The sequence below is a fragment of the Atractosteus spatula genome, chromosome 13 (genome assembly GCF_055471065.1).
Source record: "Atractosteus spatula isolate fAtrSpa1 chromosome 13, fAtrSpa1.hap1, whole genome shotgun sequence".
NCBI classification, from domain to species: domain Eukaryota; kingdom Metazoa; phylum Chordata; class Actinopteri; order Semionotiformes; family Lepisosteidae; genus Atractosteus; species Atractosteus spatula.
The window spans coordinates 13,983,029-14,008,192 of NC_142718.1; positions in this window are offsets into that span (position 1 = coordinate 13,983,029).

Genomic DNA, 25,164 nt, shown 5'->3' on the forward strand with positions numbered 1-25,164 from the left:
CCTATAAGTTACATGGGGGTTACCAAAGTTGCCAAAACATGTTTATTTCTGCTGAAAAACACGTTTTGACAATTTCTGTACACTGGGGTTAAGGGCTGACTCAATGTGCTCTTCTGAGCCAGGCAGTTACACAGCGATTCTAAGGGCTGACAAAACGCGTTTATTTCGGGCTGAAAAACACGTTTTGAAAACTGTGTTGTTCCTGCCCTATAAGTTACATGGGGGTTACCAAAGTTGCCAAAATGTGTTTATTTCTGCTGAAAAACACGTTTTGACAATTTCTGAGCACTGGGGTTAAGGGCTGACTCAGTGTGCTCTTCTGAGCCAAGCAGTTACACTGCGAATCTAAGAGCTGAGAAAAAGCGTTTATTTCGGGCTGAAAAACACGTTTTGAAAACAGTGTTGTTCCTGCCCTATAAGTTACATGGGGGTTACCAAAGTTGCCAAAACGTGTTTATTTCTGCTGAAAAACACGTTTTGACAATTTCTGAGCACTGGGGTTAAGGGCTGACTCAGTGTGCTCTTCTGAGCCAGGCAGTTACACTGCGAATCTAAGAGCTGAGAAAAAGCGTTTATTTCGGGCTGAAAAACACGTTTTGAAAACTGTGCTGTTCCTGCCCTATAAGTTACATGGGGGTTACCAAAGTTGCCAAAACATGTTTATTTCTGCTGAAAAACACGTTTTGACAATTTCTGTACACTGGGGTTAAGGGCTGACTCAATGTGCTCTTCTGTGCCAGGCAGTTACACAGCGATTCTAAGGGCTGACAAAACGCGTTTATTTCGGGCTGAAAAACACGTTTTGAAAACTGTGTTGTTCCTGCCCTATAAGTTACATGGGGGTTACCAACGTTGCCAAAACGTGTTTATTTCTGCTGAAAAACACGTTTTGACAATTTCTGAGCACTGGGGTTAAGGGCTGACTCAGTGTGCTCTTCTGAGCCAAGCAGTTACACTGCGAATCTAAGAGCTGAGAAAAAGCGTTTATTTCGGGCTGAAAAACACGTTTTGAAAACTGTGCTGTTCCTGCCCTATAAGTTACATGGGGGTTACCAAAGTTGCCAAAACATGTTTATTTCTGCTGAAAAACACGTTTTGACAATTTCTGTACACTGGGGTTAAGGGCTGACTCAATGTGCTCTTCTGAGCCAGGCAGTTACACAGCGATTCTAAGGGCTGACAAAACGCGTTTATTTCGGGCTGAAAAACACGTTTTGAAAACTGTGTTGTTCCTGCCCTATAAGTTACATGGGGGTTACCAAAGTTGCCAAAACATGTTTATTTCTGCTGAAAAACACGTTTTGACAATTTCTGTACACTGGGGTTAAGGGCTGACTCAATGTGCTCTTCTGTGCCAGGCAGTTACACAGCGATTCTAAGGGCTGACAAAACGCGTTTATTTCGGGCTGAAAAACACGTTTTGAAAACTGTGTTGTTCCTGCATTATAAGTTACATGGGGGTTACCAAAGTTGCGAAAACGTGTTTATTTCTGCTGAAAAACACGTTTTGACAATTTCTGAGCACTGGGGTTAAGGGCTGACTCAGTGTGCTCTTCTGAGCCAAGCAGTTACACTGCGAATCTAAGAGCTGAGAAAAAGCGTTTATTTCGGGCTGAAAAACACGTTTTGAAAACTGTGCTGTTCCTGCCCTATAAGTTACATGGGGGTTACCAAAGTTGCCAAAACATGTTTATTTCTGCTGAAAAACACGTTTTGACAATTTCTGTACACTGGGGTGAAGGGCTGACTCAATGTGCTCTTCTGAGCCAGGCAGTTACACTGCGAATCTAAGAGCTGAGAAAAAGCGTTTATTTCGGGCTGAAAAACACGTTTTGAAAACTGTGCTGTTCCTGCCCTATAAGTTACATGGGGGTTTCCAAAGTTGCCAAAACGTGTTTATTTCTGCTGAAAAACACGTTTTGACAATTTCTGAGCACTGGGGTTAAGGGCTGACTCAGTGTGCTCTTCTGAGCCAGGCAGTTACACTGCGAATCTAAGAGCTGAGAAAAAGCGTTTATTTCGGGCTGAAAAACACGTTTTGAAAACTGTGCTGTTCCTGCCCTATAAGTTACATGGGGGTTACCAAAGTTGCCAAAACATGTTTATTTCTGCTGAAAAACACGTTTTGACAATTTCTGTACACTGGGGTTAAGGGCTGACTCAATGTGCTCTTCTGTGCCAGGCAGTTACACAGCGATTCTAAGGGCTGACAAAACGCGTTTATTTCGGGCTGAAAAACACGTTTTGAAAACTGTGTTGTTCCTGCCCTATAAGTTACATGGGGGTTACCAAAGTTGCCAAAACGTGTTTATTTCTGCTGAAAAACACGTTTTGACAATTTCTGAGCACTGGGGTTAAGGGCTGACTCAGTGTGCTCTTCTGAGCCAAGCAGTTACACTGCGAATCTAAGAGCTGAGAAAAAGCGTTTATTTCGGGCTGAAAAACACGTTTTGAAAACTGTGCTGTTCCTGCCCTATAAGTTACATGGGGGTTACCAAACTTGCCAAAACATGTTTATTTCTGCTGAAAAACACGTTTTGACAATTTCTGTACACTGGGGTGAAGGGCTGACTCAATGTGCTCTTCTGAGCCAGGCAGTTACACTGCGAATCTAAGAGCTGAGAAAAAGCGTTTATTTCTGGCTGAAAAACACGTTTTGAAAACTGTGCTGTTCCTGCCCTATAAGTTACATGGGGGTTACCAAAGTTGCCAAAACATGTTTATTTCTGCTGAAAAACACGTTTTGACAATTTCTGTACACTGGGGTTAAGGGCTGACTCAATGTGCTCTTCTGAGCCAGGCAGTTACACAGCGATTCTAAGGGCTGACAAAACGCGTTTATTTCGGGCTGAAAAACACGTTTTGAAAACTGTGTTGTTCCTGCCCTATAAGTTACATGGGGGTTACCAAAGTTGCCAAAACGTGTTTATTTCTGCTGAAAAACACGTTTTGACAATTTCTGAGCACTGGGGTTAAGGGCTGACTCAGTGTGCTCTTCTGAGCCAGGCAGTTCCACTGCGAATCTAAGAGCTGAGAAAAAGCGTTTATTTCGGGCTGAAAAACACGTTTTGAAAACTGTGCTGTTCCTGCCCTATAAGTTACATGGGGGTTACCAAAGTTGCCAAAACATGTTTATTTCTGCTGAAAAACACGTTTTGACAATTTCTGTACACTGGGGTTAAGGGCTGACTCAATGTGCTCTTCTGTGCCAGGCAGTTACACAGCGATTCTAAGGGCTGACAAAACGCGTTTATTTCGGGCTGAAAAACACGTTTTGAAAACTGTGTTGTTCCTGCCCTATAAGTTACATGGGGGTTACCAAAGTTGCCAAAACGTGTTTATTTCTGCTGAAAAACACGTTTTGACAATTTCTGAGCACTGGGGTTAAGGGCTGACTCAGTGTGCTCTTCTGAGCCAAGCAGTTACACTGCGAATCTAAGAGCTGAGAAAAAGCGTTTATTTCGGGCTGAAAAACACGTTTTGAAAACTGTGCTGTTCCTGCCCTATAAGTTACATGGGGGTTACCAAAGTTGCCAAAACATGTTTATTTCTGCTGAAAAACACGTTTTGACAATTTCTGTACACTGGGGTGAAGGGCTGACTCAATGTGCTCTTCTGAGCCAGGCAGTTACACTGCGAATCTAAGAGCTGAGAAAAAGCGTTTATTTCTGGCTGAAAAACACGTTTTGAAAACTGTGCTGTTCCTGCCCTATAAGTTACATGGGGGTTACCAAACTTGCCAAAACATGTTTATTTCTGCTGAAAAACACGTTTTGACAATTTCTGTACACTGGGGTTAAGGGCTGACTCAATGTGCTCTTCTGAGCCAGGCAGTTACACAGCGATTCTAAGGGCTGACAAAACGCGTTTATTTCGGGCTGAAAAACACGTTTTGAAAACTGTGTTGTTCCTGCCCTATAAATTACATGGGGGTTACCAAAGTTGCCAAAACGTGTTTATTTCTGCTGAAAAACACGTTTTGACAATTTCTGAGCACTGGGGTTAAGGGCTGACTCAGTGTGCTCTTCTGAGCCAAGCAGTTACACTGCGAATCTAAGAGCTGAGAAAAAGCGTTTATTTCGGGCTGAAAAACACGTTTTGAAAACAGTGTTGTTCCTGCCCTATAAGTTACATGGGGGTTACCAAAGTTGCCAAAACGTGTTTATTTCTGCTGAAAAACACGTTTTGACAATTTCTGAGCACTGGGGTTAAGGGCTGACTCAGTGTGCTCTTCTGAGCCAGGCAGTTACACTGCGAATCTAAGAGCTGAGAAAAAGCGTTTATTTCGGGCTGAAAAACACGTTTTGAAAACTGTGCTGTTCCTGCCCTATAAGTTACATGGGGGTTACCAAAGTTGCCAAAACATGTTTATTTCTGCTGAAAAACACGTTTTGACAATTTCTGAGCACTGGGGTTAAGGGCTGACTCAGTGTGCTCTTCTGAGCCAAGCAGTTACACTGCGAATCTAAGAGCTGAGAAAAAGCGTTTATTTCGGGCTGAAAAACACGTTTTGAAAACTGTGCTGTTCCTGCCCTATAAGTTACATGGGGGTTACCAAACTTGCCAAAACATGTTTATTTCTGCTGAAAAACACGTTTTGACAATTTCTGTACACTGGGGTGAAGGGCTGACTCAATGTGCTCTTCTGAGCCAGGCAGTTACACTGCGAATCTAAGAGCTGAGAAAAAGCGTTTATTTCTGGCTGAAAAACACGTTTTGAAAACTGTGCTGTTCCTGCCCTATAAGTTACATGGGGGTTACCAAAGTTGCCAAAACATGTTTATTTCTGCTGAAAAACACGTTTTGACAATTTCTGTACACTGGGGTTAAGGGCTGACTCAATGTGCTCTTCTGAGCCAGGCAGTTACACAGCGATTCTAAGGGCTGACAAAACGCGTTTATTTCGGGCTGAAAAACACGTTTTGAAAACTGTGTTGTTCCTGCCCTATAAGTTACATGGGGGTTACCAAAGTTGCCAAAACGTGTTTATTTCTGCTGAAAAACACGTTTTGACAATTTCTGAGCACTGGGGTTAAGGGCTGACTCAGTGTGCTCTTCTGAGCCAGGCAGTTACACTGCGAATCTAAGAGCTGAGAAAAAGCGTTTATTTCGGGCTGAAAAACACGTTTTGAAAACTGTGCTGTTCCTGCCCTATAAGTTACATGGGGGTTACCAAAGTTGACAAAACATGTTTATTTCTGCTGAAAAACACGTTTTGACAATTTCTGTACACTGGGGTTAAGGGCTGACTCAATGTGCTCTTCTGTGCCAGGCAGTTACACAGCGATTCTAAGGGCTGACAAAACGCGTTTATTTCGGGCTGAAAAACACGTTTTGAAAACTGTGTTGTTCCTGCCCTATAAGTTACATGGGGGTTACCAAAGTTGCCAAAACGTGTTTATTTCTGCTGAAAAACACGTTTTGACAATTTCTGAGCACTGGGGTTAAGGGCTGACTCAGTGTGCTCTTCTGAGCCAAGCAGTTACACTGCGAATCTAAGAGCTGAGAAAAAGCGTTTATTTCGGGCTGAAAAACACGTTTTGAAAACTGTGCTGTTCCTGCCCTATAAGTTACATGGGGGTTACCAAAGTTGCCAAAACATGTTTATTTCTGCTGAAAAACACGTTTTGACAATTTCTGTACACTGGGGTGAAGGGCTGACTCAATGTGCTCTTCTGAGCCAGGCAGTTACACTGCGAATCTAAGAGCTGAGAAAAAGCGTTTATTTCGGGCTGAAAAACACGTTTTGAAAACTGTGCTGTTCCTGCCCTATAAGTTACATGGGGGTTTCCAAAGTTGCCAAAACGTGTTTATTTCTGCTGAAAAACACGTTTTGACAATTTCTGAGCACTGGGGTTAAGGGCTGACTCAGTGTGCTCTTCTGAGCCAGGCAGTTACACTGCGAATCTAAGAGCTGAGAAAAAGCGTTTATTTCGGGCTGAAAAACACGTTTTGAAAACTGTGCTGTTCCTGCCCTATAAGTTACATGGGGGTTACCAAAGTTGCCAAAACATGTTTATTTCTGCTGAAAAACACGTTTTGACAATTTCTGTACACTGGGGTTAAGGGCTGACTCAATGTGCTCTTCTGTGCCAGGCAGTTACACAGCGATTCTAAGGGCTGACAAAACGCGTTTATTTCGGGCTGAAAAACACGTTTTGAAAACTGTGTTGTTCCTGCCCTATAAGTTACATGGGGGTTACCAAAGTTGCCAAAACGTGTTTATTTCTGCTGAAAAACACGTTTTGACAATTTCTGAGCACTGGGGTTAAGGGCTGACTCAGTGTGCTCTTCTGAGCCAAGCAGTTACACTGCGAATCTAAGAGCTGAGAAAAAGCGTTTATTTCGGGCTGAAAAACACGTTTTGAAAACTGTGCTGTTCCTGCCCTATAAGTTACATGGGGGTTACCAAACTTGCCAAAACATGTTTATTTCTGCTGAAAAACACGTTTTGACAATTTCTGTACACTGGGGTGAAGGGCTGACTCAATGTGCTCTTCTGAGCCAGGCAGTTACACTGCGAATCTAAGAGCTGAGAAAAAGCGTTTATTTCTGGCTGAAAAACACGTTTTGAAAACTGTGCTGTTCCTGCCCTATAAGTTACATGGGGGTTACCAAAGTTGCCAAAACATGTTTATTTCTGCTGAAAAACACGTTTTGACAATTTCTGTACACTGGGGTTAAGGGCTGACTCAATGTGCTCTTCTGAGCCAGGCAGTTACACAGCGATTCTAAGGGCTGACAAAACGCGTTTATTTCGGGCTGAAAAACACGTTTTGAAAACTGTGTTGTTCCTGCCCTATAAGTTACATGGGGGTTACCAAAGTTGCCAAAACGTGTTTATTTCTGCTGAAAAACACGTTTTGACAATTTCTGAGCACTGGGGTTAAGGGCTGACTCAGTGTGCTCTTCTGAGCCAAGCAGTTACACTGCGAATCTAAGAGCTGAGAAAAAGCGTTTATTTCGGGCTGAAAAACACGTTTTGAAAACAGTGTTGTTCCTGCCCTATAAGTTACATGGGGGTTACCAAAGTTGCCAAAACGTGTTTATTTCTGCTGAAAAACACGTTTTGACAATTTCTGAGCACTGGGGTTAAGGGCTGACTCAGTGTGCTCTTCTGAGCCAGGCAGTTACACTGCGAATCTAAGAGCTGAGAAAAAGCGTTTATTTCGGGCTGAAAAACACGTTTTGAAAACTGTGCTGTTCCTGCCCTATAAGTTACATGGGGGTTACCAAAGTTGCCAAAACATGTTTATTTCTGCTGAAAAACACGTTTTGACAATTTCTGTACACTGGGGTTAAGGGCTGACTCAATGTGCTCTTCTGTGCCAGGCAGTTACACAGCGATTCTAAGGGCTGACAAAACGCGTTTATTTCGGGCTGAAAAACACGTTTTGAAAACTGTGTTGTTCCTGCCCTATAAGTTACATGGGGGTTACCAAAGTTGCCAAAACGTGTTTATTTCTGCTGAAAAACACGTTTTGACAATTTCTGAGCACTGGGGTTAAGGGCTGACTCAGTGTGCTCTTCTGAGCCAAGCAGTTACACTGCGAATCTAAGAGCTGAGAAAAAGCGTTTATTTCGGGCTGAAAAACACGTTTTGAAAACTGTGCTGTTCCTGCCCTATAAGTTACATGGGGGTTACCAAAGTTGCCAAAACATGTTTATTTCTGCTGAAAAACACGTTTTGACAATTTCTGTACACTGGGGTGAAGGGCTGACTCAATGTGCTCTTCTGAGCCAGGCAGTTACACTGCGAATCTAAGAGCTGAGAAAAAGCGTTTATTTCTGGCTGAAAAACACGTTTTGAAAACTGTGCTGTTCCTGCCCTATAAGTTACATGGGGGTTACCAAAGTTGCCAAAACATGTTTATTTCTGCTGAAAAACACGTTTTGACAATTTCTGTACACTGGGGTTAAGGGCTGACTCAATGTGCTCTTCTGAGCCAGGCAGTTACATAGCGATTCTAAGGGCTGACAAAACGCGTTTATTTCGGGCTGAAAAACACGTTTTGAAAACTGTGTTGTTCCTGCCCTATAAATTACATGGGGGTTACCAAAGTTGCCAAAACGTGTTTATTTCTGCTGAAAAACACGTTTTGACAATTTCTGAGCACTGGGGTTAAGGGCTGACTCAGTGTGCTCTTCTGAGCCAAGCAGTTACACTGCGAATCTAAGAGCTGAGAAAAAGCGTTTATTTCGGGCTGAAAAACACGTTTTGAAAACAGTGTTGTTCCTGCCCTATAAGTTACATGGGGGTTACCAAAGTTGCCAAAACGTGTTTATTTCTGCTGAAAAACACGTTTTGACAATTTCTGAGCACTGGGGTTAAGGGCTGACTCAGTGTGCTCTTCTGAGCCAGGCAGTTACACTGCGAATCTAAGAGCTGAGAAAAAGCGTTTATTTCGGGCTGAAAAACACGTTTTGAAAACTGTGCTGTTCCTGCCCTATAAGTTACATGGGGGTTACCAAAGTTGCCAAAACATGTTTATTTCTGCTGAAAAACACGTTTTGACAATTTCTGTACACTGGGGTTAAGGGCTGACTCAATGTGCTCTTCTGTGCCAGGCAGTTACACAGCGATTCTAAGGGCTGACAAAACGCGTTTATTTCGGGCTGAAAAACACGTTTTGAAAACTGTGTTGTTCCTGCCCTATAAGTTACATGGGGGTTACCAAAGTTGCCAAAACGTGTTTATTTCTGCTGAAAAACACGTTTTGACAATTTCTGAGCACTGGGGTTAAGGGCTGACTCAGTGTGCTCTTCTGAGCCAAGCAGTTACACTGCGAATCTAAGAGCTGAGAAAAAGCGTTTATTTCGGGCTGAAAAACACGTTTTGAAAACTGTGCTGTTCCTGCCCTATAAGTTACATAGGGGTTACCAAAGTTGCCAAAACATGTTTATTTCTGCTGAAAAACACGTTTTGACAATTTCTGTACACTGGGGTGAAGGGCTGACTCAATGTGCTCTTCTGAGCCAGGCAGTTACACTGCGAATCTAAGAGCTGAGAAAAAGCGTTTATTTCGGGCTGAAAAACACGTTTTGAAAACTGTGCTGTTCCTGCCCTATAAGTTACATGGGGGTTACCAAAGTTGCCAAAACATGTTTATTTCTGCTGAAAAACACGTTTTGACAATTTCTGTACACTGGGGTTAAGGGCTGACTCAATGTGCTCTTCTGAGCCAGGCAGTTACACAGCGATTCTAAGGGCTGACAAAACGCGTTTATTTCGGGCTGAAAAACACGTTTTGAAAACTGTGTTGTTCCTGCCCTATAAGTTACATGGGGGTTACCAAAGTTGCCAAAATGTGTTTATTTCTGCTGAAAAACACGTTTTGACAATTTCTGAGCACTGGGGTTAAGGGCTGACTCAGTGTGCTCTTCTGAGCCAAGCAGTTACACTGCGAATCTAAGAGCTGAGAAAAAGCGTTTATTTCGGGCTGAAAAACACGTTTTGAAAACAGTGTTGTTCCTGCCCTATAAGTTACATGGGGGTTACCAAAGTTGCCAAAACGTGTTTATTTCTGCTGAAAAACACGTTTTGACAATTTCTGAGCACTGGGGTTAAGGGCTGACTCAGTGTGCTCTTCTGAGCCAGGCAGTTACACTGCGAATCTAAGAGCTGAGAAAAAGCGTTTATTTCGGGCTGAAAAACACGTTTTGAAAACTGTGCTGTTCCTGCCCTATAAGTTACATGGGGGTTACCAAAGTTGCCAAAACATGTTTATTTCTGCTGAAAAACACGTTTTGACAATTTCTGTACACTGGGGTTAAGGGCTGACTCAATGTGCTCTTCTGTGCCAGGCAGTTACACAGCGATTCTAAGGGCTGACAAAACGCGTTTATTTCGGGCTGAAAAACACGTTTTGAAAACTGTGTTGTTCCTGCCCTATAAGTTACATGGGGGTTACCAAAGTTGCCAAAACGTGTTTATTTCTGCTGAAAAACACGTTTTGACAATTTCTGAGCACTGGGGTTAAGGGCTGACTCAGTGTGCTCTTCTGAGCCAAGCAGTTACACTGCGAATCTAAGAGCTGAGAAAAAGCGTTTATTTCGGGCTGAAAAACACGTTTTGAAAACTGTGCTGTTCCTGCCCTATAAGTTACATGGGGGTTACCAAAGTTGCCAAAACATGTTTATTTCTGCTGAAAAACACGTTTTGACAATTTCTGTACACTGGGGTTAAGGGCTGACTCAATGTGCTCTTCTGAGCCAGGCAGTTACACAGCGATTCTAAGGGCTGACAAAACGCGTTTATTTCGGGCTGAAAAACACGTTTTGAAAACTGTGTTGTTCCTGCCCTATAAGTTACATGGGGGTTACCAAAGTTGCCAAAACATGTTTATTTCTGCTGAAAAACACGTTTTGACAATTTCTGTACACTGGGGTTAAGGGCTGACTCAATGTGCTCTTCTGTGCCAGGCAGTTACACAGCGATTCTAAGGGCTGACAAAACGCGTTTATTTCGGGCTGAAAAACACGTTTTGAAAACTGTGTTGTTCCTGCATTATAAGTTACATGGGGGTTACCAAAGTTGCGAAAACGTGTTTATTTCTGCTGAAAAACACGTTTTGACAATTTCTGAGCACTGGGGTTAAGGGCTGACTCAGTGTGCTCTTCTGAGCCAAGCAGTTACACTGCGAATCTAAGAGCTGAGAAAAAGCGTTTATTTCGGGCTGAAAAACACGTTTTGAAAACTGTGCTGTTCCTGCCCTATAAGTTACATGGGGGTTACCAAAGTTGCCAAAACATGTTTATTTCTGCTGAAAAACACGTTTTGACAATTTCTGTACACTGGGGTGAAGGGCTGACTCAATGTGCTCTTCTGAGCCAGGCAGTTACACTGCGAATCTAAGAGCTGAGAAAAAGCGTTTATTTCGGGCTGAAAAACACGTTTTGAAAACTGTGCTGTTCCTGCCCTATAAGTTACATGGGGGTTTCCAAAGTTGCCAAAACGTTTTTATTTCTGCTGAAAAACACGTTTTGACAATTTCTGAGCACTGGGGTTAAGGGCTGACTCAGTGTGCTCTTCTGAGCCAGGCAGTTACACTGCGAATCTAAGAGCTGAGAAAAAGCGTTTATTTCGGGCTGAAAAACACGTTTTGAAAACTGTGCTGTTCCTGCCCTATAAGTTACATGGGGGTTACCAAAGTTGCCAAAACATGTTTATTTCTGCTGAAAAACACGTTTTGACAATTTCTGTACACTGGGGTTAAGGGCTGACTCAATGTGCTCTTCTGTGCCAGGCAGTTACACAGCGATTCTAAGGGCTGACAAAACGCGTTTATTTCGGGCTGAAAAACACGTTTTGAAAACTGTGTTGTTCCTGCCCTATAAGTTACATGGGGGTTACCAAAGTTGCCAAAACGTGTTTATTTCTGCTGAAAAACACGTTTTGACAATTTCTGAGCACTGGGGTTAAGGGCTGACTCAGTGTGCTCTTCTGAGCCAAGCAGTTACACTGCGAATCTAAGAGCTGAGAAAAAGCGTTTATTTCGGGCTGAAAAACACGTTTTGAAAACTGTGCTGTTCCTGCCCTATAAGTTACATGGGGGTTACCAAACTTGCCAAAACATGTTTATTTCTGCTGAAAAACACGTTTTGACAATTTCTGTACACTGGGGTGAAGGGCTGACTCAATGTGCTCTTCTGAGCCAGGCAGTTACACTGCGAATCTAAGAGCTGAGAAAAAGCGTTTATTTCTGGCTGAAAAACACGTTTTGAAAACTGTGCTGTTCCTGCCCTATAAGTTACATGGGGGTTACCAAAGTTGCCAAAACATGTTTATTTCTGCTGAAAAACACGTTTTGACAATTTCTGTACACTGGGGTTAAGGGCTGACTCAATGTGCTCTTCTGAGCCAGGCAGTTACACAGCGATTCTAAGGGCTGACAAAACGCGTTTATTTCGGGCTGAAAAACACGTTTTGAAAACTGTGTTGTTCCTGCCCTATAAGTTACATGGGGGTTACCAAAGTTGCCAAAACGTGTTTATTTCTGCTGAAAAACACGTTTTGACAATTTCTGAGCACTGGGGTTAAGGGCTGACTCAGTGTGCTCTTCTGAGCCAGGCAGTTACACTGCGAATCTAAGAGCTGAGAAAAAGCGTTTATTTCGGGCTGAAAAACACGTTTTGAAAACTGTGCTGTTCCTGCCCTATAAGTTACATGGGGGTTACCAAAGTTGCCAAAACATGTTTATTTCTGCTGAAAAACACGTTTTGACAATTTCTGTACACTGGGGTTAAGGGCTGACTCAATGTGCTCTTCTGTGCCAGGCAGTTACACAGCGATTCTAAGGGCTGACAAAACGCGTTTATTTCGGGCTGAAAAACACGTTTTGAAAACTGTGTTGTTCCTGCCCTATAAGTTACATGGGGGTTACCAAAGTTGCCAAAACGTGTTTATTTCTGCTGAAAAACACGTTTTGACAATTTCTGAGCACTGGGGTTAAGGGCTGACTCAGTGTGCTCTTCTGAGCCAAGCAGTTACACTGCGAATCTAAGAGCTGAGAAAAAGCGTTTATTTCGGGCTGAAAAACACGTTTTGAAAACTGTGCTGTTCCTGCCCTATAAGTTACATGGGGGTTACCAAAGTTGCCAAAACATGTTTATTTCTGCTGAAAAACACGTTTTGACAATTTCTGTACACTGGGGTGAAGGGCTGACTCAATGTGCTCTTCTGAGCCAGGCAGTTACACTGCGAATCTAAGAGCTGAGAAAAAGCGTTTATTTCTGGCTGAAAAACACGTTTTGAAAACTGTGCTGTTCCTGCCCTATAAGTTACATGGGGGTTACCAAAGTTGCCAAAACATGTTTATTTCTGCTGAAAAACACGTTTTGACAATTTCTGTACACTGGGGTTAAGGGCTGACTCAATGTGCTCTTCTGAGCCAGGCAGTTACACAGCGATTCTAAGGGCTGACAAAACGCGTTTATTTCGGGCTGAAAAACACGTTTTGAAAACTGTGTTGTTCCTGCCCTATAAATTACATGGGGGTTACCAAAGTTGCCAAAACGTGTTTATTTCTGCTGAAAAACACGTTTTGACAATTTCTGAGCACTGGGGTTAAGGGCTGACTCAGTGTGCTCTTCTGAGCCAAGCAGTTACACTGCGAATCTAAGAGCTGAGAAAAAGCGTTTATTTCGGGCTGAAAAACACGTTTTGAAAACAGTGTTGTTCCTGCCCTATAAGTTACATGGGGGTTACCAAAGTTGCCAAAACGTGTTTATTTCTGCTGAAAAACACGTTTTGACAATTTCTGAGCACTGGGGTTAAGGGCTGACTCAGTGTGCTCTTCTGAGCCAGGCAGTTACACTGCGAATCTAAGAGCTGAGAAAAAGCGTTTATTTCGGGCTGAAAAACACGTTTTGAAAACTGTGCTGTTCCTGCCCTATAAGTTACATGGGGGTTACCAAAGTTGCCAAAACATGTTTATTTCTGCTGAAAAACACGTTTTGACAATTTCTGAGCACTGGGGTTAAGGGCTGACTCAGTGTGCTCTTCTGAGCCAAGCAGTTACACTGCGAATCTAAGAGCTGAGAAAAAGCGTTTATTTCGGGCTGAAAAACACGTTTTGAAAACTGTGCTGTTCCTGCCCTATAAGTTACATGGGGGTTACCAAACTTGCCAAAACATGTTTATTTCTGCTGAAAAACACGTTTTGACAATTTCTGTACACTGGGGTGAAGGGCTGACTCAATGTGCTCTTCTGAGCCAGGCAGTTACACTGCGAATCTAAGAGCTGAGAAAAAGCGTTTATTTCTGGCTGAAAAACACGTTTTGAAAACTGTGCTGTTCCTGCCCTATAAGTTACATGGGGGTTACCAAAGTTGCCAAAACATGTTTATTTCTGCTGAAAAACACGTTTTGACAATTTCTGTACACTGGGGTTAAGGGCTGACTCAATGTGCTCTTCTGAGCCAGGCAGTTACACAGCGATTCTAAGGGCTGACAAAACGCGTTTATTTCGGGCTGAAAAACACGTTTTGAAAACTGTGTTGTTCCTGCCCTATAAGTTACATGGGGGTTACCAAAGTTGCCAAAACGTGTTTATTTCTGCTGAAAAACACGTTTTGACAATTTCTGAGCACTGGGGTTAAGGGCTGACTCAGTGTGCTCTTCTGAGCCAGGCAGTTACACTGCGAATCTAAGAGCTGAGAAAAAGCGTTTATTTCGGGCTGAAAAACACGTTTTGAAAACTGTGCTGTTCCTGCCCTATAAGTTACATGGGGGTTACCAAAGTTGCCAAAACATGTTTATTTCTGCTGAAAAACACGTTTTGACAATTTCTGTACACTGGGGTGAAGGGCTGACTCAATGTGCTCTTCTGAGCCAGGCAGTTACACTGCGAATCTAAGAGCTGAGAAAAAGCGTTTATTTCTGGCTGAAAAACACGTTTTGAAAACTGTGCTGTTCCTGCCCTATAAGTTACATGGGGGTTACCAAAGTTGCCAAAACATGTTTATTTCTGCTGAAAAACACGTTTTGACAATTTCTGTACACTGGGGTTAAGGGCTGACTCAATGTGCTCTTCTGAGCCAGGCAGTTACACAGCGATTCTAAGGGCTGACAAAACGCGTTTATTTCGGGCTGAAAAACACGTTTTGAAAACTGTGTTGTTCCTGCCCTATAAGTTACATGGGGGTTACCAAAGTTGCCAAAATGTGTTTATTTCTGCTGAAAAACACGTTTTGACAATTTCTGAGCACTGGGGTTAAGGGCTGACTCAGTGTGCTCTTCTGAGCCAAGCAGTTACACTGCGAATCTAAGAGCTGAGAAAAAGCGTTTATTTCGGGCTGAAAAACACGTTTTGAAAACAGTGTTGTTCCTGCCCTATAAGTTACATGGGGGTTACCAAAGTTGCCAAAACGTGTTTATTTCTGCTGAAAAACACGTTTTGACAATTTCTGAGCACTGGGGTTAAGGGCTGACTCAGTGTGCTCTTCTGAGCCAGGCAGTTACACTGCGAATCTAAGAGCTGAGAAAAAGCGTTTATTTCGGGCTGAAAAACACGTTTTGAAAACTGTGCTGTTCCTGCCCTATAAGTTACATGGGGGTTACCAAAGTTGCCAAAACATGTTTATTTCTGCTGAAAAACACGTTTTGACAATTTCTGTACACTGGGGTTAAGGGCTGACTCAATGTGCTCTTCTGTGCCAGGCAGTTACACAGCGATTCTAAGGGCTGACAAAACGCGTTTATTTCGGGCTGAAAAACACGTTTTGAAAACTGTGTTGTTCCTGCCCTATAAGTTACATGGGGGTTACCAAAGTTGCCAAAACGTGTTTATTTCTGCTGAAAAACACGTTTTGACAATTTCTGAGCACTGGGGTTAAGGGCTGACTCAGTGTGCTCTTCTGAGCCAAGCAGTTACACTGCGAATCTAAGAGCTGAGAAAAAGCGTTTATTTCGGGCTGAAAAACACGTTTTGAAAACTGTGCTGTTCCTGCCCTATAAGTTACATGGGGGTTACCAAAGTTGCCAAAACATGTTTATTTCTGCTGAAAAACACGTTTTGACAATTTCTGTACACTGGGGTGAAGGGCTGACTCAATGTGCTCTTCTGAGCCAGGCAGTTACACTGCGAATCTAAGAGCTGAGAAAAAGCGTTTATTTCGGGCTGAAAAACACGTTTTGAAAACTGTGCTGTTCCTGCCCTATAAGTTACATGGGGGTTACCAAAGTTGCCAAAACATGTTTATTTCTGCTGAAAAACACGTTTTGACAATTTCTGTACACTGGGGTTAAGGGCTGACTCAATGTGCTCTTCTGAGCCAGGCAGTTACACAGCGATTCTAAGGGCTGACAAAACGCGTTTATTTCGGGCTGAAAAACACGTTTTGAAAACTGTGTTGTTCCTGCCCTATAAGTTACATGGGGGTTACCAAAGTTGCCAAAACATGTTTATTTCTGCTGAAAAACACGTTTTGACAATTTCTGAGCACTGGGGTTAAGGGCTGACTCAGTGTGCTCTTCTGAGCCAGGCAGTTACACTGCGAATCTAAGAGCTGAGAAAAAGCGTTTATTTCGGGCTAAAAAACACGTTTTGAAAACTGTGTTGTTCCTGCCCTATAAGTTACATGGGGGTTACCAAAGTTGCCAAAACGTGTTTATTTCTGCTGAAAAACACGTTTTGACAATTTCTGAGCACTGGGGTTAAGGGCTGACTCAGTGTGCTCTTCTGAGCCAAACAGTTACACTGCGAATCTAAGAGCTGAGAAAAAGCGTTTATTTCGGGCTGAAAAACACGTTTTGAAAACTGTGCTGTTCCTGCCCTATAAGTTACATGGGGGTTACCAAAGTTGACAAAACATGTTTATTTCTGCTGAAAAACACGTTTTGACAATTTCTGTACACTGGGGTGAAGGGCTGACTCAATGTGCTCTTCTGAGCCAGGCAGTTACACTGCGAATCTAAGAGCTGAGAAAAAGCGTTTATTTCGGGCTGAAAAACACGTTTTGAAAACTGTGCTGTTCCTGCCCTATAAGTTACATGGGGGTTACCAAAGTTGCCAAAACATGTTTATTTCTGCTGAAAAACACGTTTTGACAATTTCTGTACACTGGGGTTAAGGGCTGACTCAATGTGCTCTTCTGAGCCAGGCAGTTACACAGCGATTCTAAGGGCTGACAAAACGCGTTTATTTCGTGCTGAAAAACACGTTTTGAAAACTGTGTTGTTCCTGCCCTATAAGTTACATGGGGGTTACCAAAGTTGCCAAAACGTGTTTATTTCTGCTGAAAAACACGTTTTGACAATTTCTGAGCACTGGGGTTAAGGGCTGACTCAGTGTGCTCTTCTGAGCCAATCAGTTACACTGCGAATCTAAGAGCTGAGAAAAAGCGTTTATTTCGGGCTGAAAAACACGTTTTGAAAACAGTGTTGTTCCTGCCCTATAAGTTACATGGGGGTTACCAAAGTTGCCAAAACGTGTTTATTTCTGCTGAAAAACACGTTTTGACAATTTCTGAGCACTGGGGTTAATTGCTGACTCAGTGTGCTCTTCTGAGCCAAGCAGTTACACTGCGAATCTAAGAGCTGAGAAAAAGCGTTTATTTCGGGCCGAAAAACACGTTTTGAAAACTGTGCTGTTCCTGCCCTATAAGTTACATGGGGGTTACCAAAGTTGCCAAAACATGTTTATTTCTGCTGAAAAACACGTTTTGACAATTTCTGTACACTGGGGTTAAGGGCTGACTCAATGTGCTCTTCTGAGCCAGGCAGTTACACTGCGAATCTAAGAGCTGAGAAAAAGCGTTTATTTCGGGCTGAAAAACACGTTTTGAAAACTGTGCTGTTCCTGCCCTATAAATTACATGGGGGTTACCAAAGTTGCCAAAACGTGTTTATTTCTGCTGAAAAACACGTTTTGACAATTTCTGAGCACTGGGGTTAAGGGCTGACTCAGTGTGCTCTTCTGAGCCAAGCAGTTACACTGCGAATCTAAGAGCTGAGAAAAAGCGTTTATTTCGGGCTGAAAAACACGTTTTGAAAACAGTGTTGTTCCTGCCCTATAAGTTACATGGGGGTTACCAAAGTTGCCAAAACGTGTTTATTTCTGCTGAAAAACACGTTTTGACAATTTCTGAGCACTGGGGTTAAGGGCTGACTCAGTGTGCTCTTCTGAGCCAGGCAGTTACACTGCGAATCTAAGAGCTGAGAAAAAGCGTTTATTTCGGGCTGAAAAACACGTTTTGAAAACTGTGCTGTTCCTGCCCTATAAGTTACATGGGGGTTACCAAAGTTGCCAAAACATGTTTATTTCTGCTGAAAAACACGTTTTGACAATTTCTGTACACTGGGGTTAAGGGCTGACTCAATGTGCTCTTCTGTGCCAGGCAGTTACACAGCGATTCTAAGGGCTGACAAAACGCGTTTATTTCGGGCTGAAAAACACGTTTTGAAAACTGTGTTGTTCCTGCCCTATAAGTTACATGGGGGTTACCAAAGTTGCCAAAACGTGTTTATTTCTGCTGAAAAACACGTTTTGACAATTTCTGAGCACTGGGGTTAAGGGCTGACTCAGTGTGCTCTTCTGAGCCAAGCAGTTACACTGCGAATCTAAGAGCTGAGAAAAAGCGTTTATTTCGGGCTGAAAAACACGTTTTGAAAACTGTGCTGTTCCTGCCCTATAAGTTACATGGGGGTTACCAAAGTTGCCAAAACATGTTTATTTCTGCTGAAAAACACGTTTTGACAATTTCTGTACACTGGGGTTAAGGGCTGACTCAATGTGCTCTTCTGAGCCAGGCAGTTACACAGCGATTCTAAGGGCTGACAAAACGCGTTTATTTCGGGCTGAAAAACACGTTTTGAAAACTGTGTTGTTCCTGCCCTATAAGTTACATGGGGGTTACCAAAGTTGCCAAAACATGTTTATTTCTGCTGAAAAACACGTTTTGACAATTTCTGAGCACTGGGGTTAAGGGCTGACTCAGTGTGCTCTTCTGAGCCAGGCAGTTACACTGCGAATCTAAGAGCTGAGAAAAAGCGTTTATTTCGGGCTGAAAAACACGTTTTGAAAACTGTGCTGTTCCTGCCCTATAAGTTACATGGGGGTTACCAAAGTTGACAAAACATGTTTATTTCTGCTGAAAAACACGTTTTGACAATTTCTGTACACTGGGGTGAAGGGCTGACTCAATGTGCTCTTCTGAGCCAGGCAGTTACACTGCGAATCTAAGAGCTGAGAAAAAGCGTTTATTTCGGGCTGAAAAACACGTTTTGAAAACTGTGCTGTTCCTGCCCTATAAGTTACATGGGGGTTACCAAAGTTGCCAAAACATGTTTATTTCTGCTGAAAAACACGTTTTGACAATTTCTGTACACTGGGGTTAAGGGCTGACTCAATGTGCTCTTCTGTGCCAAGCAGTTACACAGCGATTCTAAGGGCTGACAAAACGCGTTTATTTCGGGCTGAAAAACACGTTTTGAAAACTGTGTTGTTCCTGCCCTATAAGTTACATGGGGGTTACCAAAGTTGCCAAAACGTGTTTATTTCTGCTGAAAAACACGTTTTGACAATTTCTGAGCACTGGGGTTAAGGGCTGACTCAGTGTGCTCTTCTGAGCCAAGCAGTTACACTGCGAATCTAAGAGCTGAGAAAAAGCGTTTATTTCGGGCTGAAAAACACGTTTTGAAAACTGTGCTGTTCCTGCCCTATAAGTTACATGGGGGTTACCAAAGTTGCCAAAACATGTTTATTTCTGCTGAAAAACACGTTTTGACAATTTCTGTACTCTGGGGTTAAGGGCTGACTCAATGTGCTCTTCTGAGCCAGGCAGTTACACAGCGATTCTAAGGGCTGACAAAACGCGTTTATTTCGGGCTGAAAAACACGTTTTGAAAACTGTGTTGTTCCTGCCCTATAAGTTACATGGGGGTTACCAAAGTTGCCAAAACATGTTTATTTCTGCTGAAAAACACGTTTTGACAATTTCTGTACACTGGGGTTAAGGGCTGACTCAATGTGCTCTTCTGTGCCAAGCAGTTACACAGCGATTCTAAGGGCTGACAAAACGCGTTTATTTCGGGCTGAAAAACACGTTTTGAAAACTGTGTTGTTCCTGCCCTATAAGTTACATGGGGGTTACCAAAGTTGCCAAAACGTGTTTATTTCTGCTGAAAAACACGTTTTGACAATTTCTGAGCACTGGGGTTAAGGGCTGACTCAGTGTGCTCTTCTGAGCCAAGCAGTTACACTGCGAATCTAAGAGCTGAGAAAAAGCGTTTATTTCGGGCTGAAAAACACGTTTTGAAAACTGTGCTGTTCCTGCCCTATAAGTTACATGGGGGTTACCAAAGTTGCCAAAACATGTTTATTTCTGCTGAAAAACACGTTTTGACAATTTCTGTACACTGGGGTGAAGGGCTGACTCAATGTGCTCTTCTGAGCCAGGCAGTTACACAGCGATTCTAAGGGCTGACAAAACGCGTTTATTTCGGGCTGAAAAACACGTTTTGAAAACTGTGTTGTTCCTGCCCTATAAGTTACATGGGGGTTACCAAAGTTGCCAAAACGTGTTTATTTCTGCTGAAAAACACGTTTTGACAATTTCTGAGCACTGGGGTTAAGGGCTGACTCAGTGTGCTCTTCTGAGCCAAGCAGTTACACTGCGAATCTAAGAGCTGAGAAAAAGCGTTTATTTCGGGCTGAAAAACACGTTTTGAAAACTGTGCTGTTCCTGCCCTATAAGTTACATGGGGGTTACCAAAGTTGCCAAAACATGTTTATTTCTGCTGAAAAACACGTTTTGACAATTTCTGTACACTGGGGTGAAGGGCTGACTCAATGTGCTCTTCTGAGCCAGGCAGTTACACTGCGAATCTAAGAGCTGAGAAAAAGCGTTCATTTCGGGCTGAAAAACACGTTTTGAAAACTGTGCTGTTCCTGCCCTATAAGTTACATGGGGGTTACCAAAGTTGCCAAAACATGTTTATTTCTGCTGAAAAACACGTTTTGACAATTTCTGTACTCTGGGGTTAAGGGCTGACTCAATGTGCTCTTCTGAGCCAGGCAGTTACACAGCGATTCTAAGGGCTGACAAAACGCGTTTATTTCGGGCTGAAAAACACGTTTTGAAAACTGTGTTGTTCCTGCCCTATAAGTTACATGGGGGTTACCAAAGTTGCCAAAACATGTTTATTTCTGCTGAAAAACACGTTTTGACAATTTCTGTACACTGGGGTTAAGGGCTGACTCAATGTGCTCTTCTGTGCCAGGCAGTTACACAGCGATTCTAAGGGCTGACAAAACGCGTTTATTTCGGGCTGAAAAACACGTTTTGAAAACTGTGTTGTTCCTGCCCTATAAGTTACATGGGGGTTACCAAAGTTGCCAAAACGTGTTTATTTCTGCTGAAAAACACGTTTTGACAATTTCTGAGCACTGGGGTTAAGGGCTGACTCAGTGTGCTCTTCTGAGCCAAGCAGTTACACTGCGAATTTAAGAGCTGAGAAAAAGCGTTTATTTCGGGCTGAAAAACACGTTTTGAAAACTGTGCTGTTCCTGCCCTATAAGTTACATGGGGGTTACCAAAGTTGCCAAAACATGTTTATTTCTGCTGAAAAACACGTTTTGACAATTTCTGAGCACTGGGGTTAAGGGCTGACTCAGTGTGCTCTTCTGAGCCAAGCAGTTACACTGCGAATCTAAGAGCTGAGAAAAAGCGTTTATTTCGGGCTGAAAAACACGTTTTGAAAACAGTGTTGTTCCTGCCCTATAAGTTACATGGGGGTTACCAAAGTTGCCAAAACGTGTTTATTTCTGCTGAAAAACACGTTTTGACAATTTCTGAGCACTGGGGTTAAGGGCTGACTCAGTGTGCTCTTCTGAGCCAAGCAGTTACACTGCGAATCTAAGAGCTGAGAAAAAGCGTTTATTTCGGGCTGAAAAACACGTTTTGAAAACTGTGCTGTTCCTGCCCTATAAGTTACATGGGGGTTACCAAAGTTGCCAAAACATGTTTATTTCTGCTGAAAAACACGTTTTGACAATTTCTGTACACTGGGGTGAAGGGCTGACTCAATGTGCTCTTCTGAGCCAGGCAGTTACACAGCGATTCTAAGGGCTGACAAAACGCGTTTATTTCGGGCTGAAAAACACGTTTTGAAAACTGTGTTGTTCCTGCCCTATAAGTTACATGGGGGTTACCAAAGTTGCCAAAACGTGTTTATTTCTGCTGAAAAACACGTTTTGACAATTTCTGTACTCTGGGGTTAAGGGCTGACTCAATGTGCTCTTCTGAGCCAGGCAGTTACACAGCGATTCTAAGGGCTGACAAAACGCGTTTATTTCGGGCTGAAAAACACGTTTTGAAAACTGTGTTGTTCCTGCCCTATAAGTTACATGGGGGTTACCAAAGTTGCCAAAACATGTTTATTTCTGCTGAAAAACACGTTTTGACAATTTCTGTACACTGGGGTTAAGGGCTGACTCAATGTGCTCTTCTGTGCCAGGCAGTTACACAGCGATTCTAAGGGCTGACAAAACGCGTTTATTTCGGGCTGAAAAACACGTTTTGAAAACTGTGTTGTTCCTGCCCTATAAGTTACATGGGGGTTACCAAAGTTGCCAAAACGTGTTTATTTCTGCTGAAAAACACGTTTTGACAATTTCTGAGCACTGGGGTTAAGGGCTGACTCAGTGTGCTCTTCTGAGCCAAGCAGTTACACTGCGAATCTAAGAGCTGAGAAAAAGCGTTTATTTCGGGCTGAAAAACACGTTTTGAAAACTGTGCTGTTCCTGCCCTATAAGTTACATGGGGGTTACCAAAGTTGCCAAAACATGTTTATTTCTGCTGAAAAACACGTTTTGACAATTTCTGAGCACTGGGGTTAAGGGCTGACTCAGTGTGCTCTTCTGAGCCAAGCAGTTACACTGCGAATCTAAGAGCTGAGAAAAAGCGTTTATTTCGGGCTGAAAAACACGTTTTGAAAACAGTGTTGTTCCTGCCCTATAAGTTACATGGGGGTTACCAAAGTTGCCAAAACGTGTTTATTTCTGCTGAAAAACACGTTTTGACAATTTCTGAGCACTGGGGTTAAGGGCTGACTCAGTGTGCTCTTCTGAGCCAAGCAGTTACACTGCGAATCTAAGAGCTGAGAAAAAGCGTTTATTTCGGGCTGAAAAACACGTTTTGAAAACTGTGCTGTTCCTGCCCTATAAGTTACATGGGGGTTACCAAAGTTGCCAAAACATGTTTATTTCTGCTGAAAAACACGTTTTGACAATTTCTGTACACTGGGGTTAAGGGCTGACTCAATGTGCTCTTCTGAGCCAGGCAGTTACACAGCGATTCTAAGGGCTGACAAAACGCGTTTATTTCGGGCTGAAAAACACGTTTTGAAAACTGTGTTGTTCCTGCCCTATAAGTTACATGGGGGTTACCAAAGTTGCCAAAACGTGTTTATTTCTGCTGAAAAACACATTTTGACAATTTCTGAGCACTGGGGTTAAGGGCTGACTCAGTGTGCTCTTCTGAGCCAAGCAGTTACACTGCGAATCTAAGAGCTGAGAAAAAGCGTTTATTTCGGGCTGAAAAACACGTTTTGAAAACAGTGTTGTTCCTGCCTTATAAGTTACATGGGGGTTACCAAAGTTGCCAAAACGTGTTTATTTCTGCTGAAAAACACGTTTTGACAATTTCTGAGCACTGGGGTTAAGGGCTGACTCAGTGTGCTCTTCTGAGCCAGGCAGTTACACTGCGAATCTAAGAGCTGAGAAAAAGCGTTTATTTCGGGCTGAAAAACACGTTTTGAAAACTGTGCTGTTCCTGCCCTATAAGTTACATGGGGGTTACCAAAGTTGCCAAAACATGTTTATTTCTGCTGAAAAACACGTTTTGACAATTTCTGTACACTGGGGTTAAGGGCTGACTCAATGTGCTCTTCTGTGCCAGGCAGTTACACAGCGATTCTAAGGGCTGACAAAACGCGTTTATTTCGGGCTGAAAAACACGTTTTGAAAACTGTGTTGTTCCTGCCCTATAAGTTACATGGGGGTTACCAAAGTTGCCAAAACGTGTTTATTTCTGCTGAAAAACACGTTTTGACAATTTCTGAGCACTGGGGTTAAGGGCTGACTCAGTGTGCTCTTCTGAGCCAAGCAGTTACACTGCGAATCTAAGAGCTGAGAAAAAGCGTTTATTTCGGGCTGAAAAACACGTTTTGAAAACTGTGCTGTTCCTGCCCTATAAGTTACATGGGGGTTACCAAAGTTGCCAAAACATGTTTATTTCTGCTGGAAAACACGTTTTGACAATTTCTGTACACTGGGGTTAAGGGCTGACTCAATGTGCTCTTCTGACCCAGGCAGTTACACAGCGATTCTAAGGGCTGACAAAACGCGTTTATTTCGGGCTGAAAAACACGTTTTGAAAACTGTGTTGTTCCTGCCCTATAAGTTACATGGGGGTTACCAAAGTTGCCAAAACGTGTTTATTTCTGCTGAAAAACACGTTTTGACAATTTCTGAGCACTGGGGTTAAGGGCTGACTCAGTGTGCTCTTCTGAGCCAAGCAGTTACACTGCGAATCTAAGAGCTGAGAAAAAGCGTTTATTTCGGGCTGAAAAACACGTTTTGAAAACAGTGTTGTTCCTGCCCTATAAGTTACATGGGGGTTTCCAAAGTTGCCAAAACGTGTTTATTTCTGCTGAAAAACACGTTTTGACAATTTCTGAGCACTGGGGTTAAGGACTGACTCAGTGTGCTCTTCTGAGCCAGGCAGTTACACTGCGAATCTAAGAGCTGAGAAAAAGCGTATATTTCGGGCTGAAAAACACGTTTTGAAAACTGTGCTGTTCCTGCCCTATAAGTTACATGGGGGTTACCAAAGTTGCCAAAACATGTTTATTTCTGCTGAAAAACACGTTTTGACAATTTCTGTACACTGGGGTTAAGGGCTGACTCAATGTGCTCTTCTGAGCCAGGCAGTTACACAGCGATTCTAAGGGCTGACAAAACGCGTTTATTTCGGGCTGAAAAACACGTTTTGAAAACTGTGTTGTTCCTGCCCTATAAGTTACATGGGGGTTACCAAAGTTGCCAAAACGTGTTTATTTCTGCTGAAAAACACGTTTTGACAATTTCTGAGCACTGGGGTTAAGGGCTGACTCAGTGTGCTCTTCTGAGCCAGGCAGTTACACTGCGAATCTAAGAGCTGAGAAAAAGCTTTTATTTCGGGCTGAAAAACACGTTTTGAAAACTGTGCTGTTCCTGCCCTATAAGTTACATGGGGGTTACCAAAGTTGCCAAAACGTGTTTATTTCTGCTGAAAAACACGTTTTGACAATTTCTGTACACTGGGGTTAAGGGCTGACTCAATGTTCTCTTCTGAGCCAGGCAGTTACACAGCGATTCTAAGAACTGACAAAACGCGTTTATTTCGGGCTGAAAAACACGTTTTGAAAACTGTGTTGTTCCTGCCCTATAAGTTACATGGGGGTTACCAAAGTTGCCAAAACGTGTTTATTTCTGCTGAAAAACACGTTTTGACAATTTCTGAGCACTGGGGTTAAGGGCTGACTCAGTGTGCTCTTCTGAGCCAAGCAGTTACACTGCGAATCTAAGAGCTGAGAAAAAGCGTTTATTTCGGGCTGAAAAACACGTTTTGAAAACAGTGTTGTTCCTGCCCTATAAGTTACATGGGGGTTACCAAAGTTGC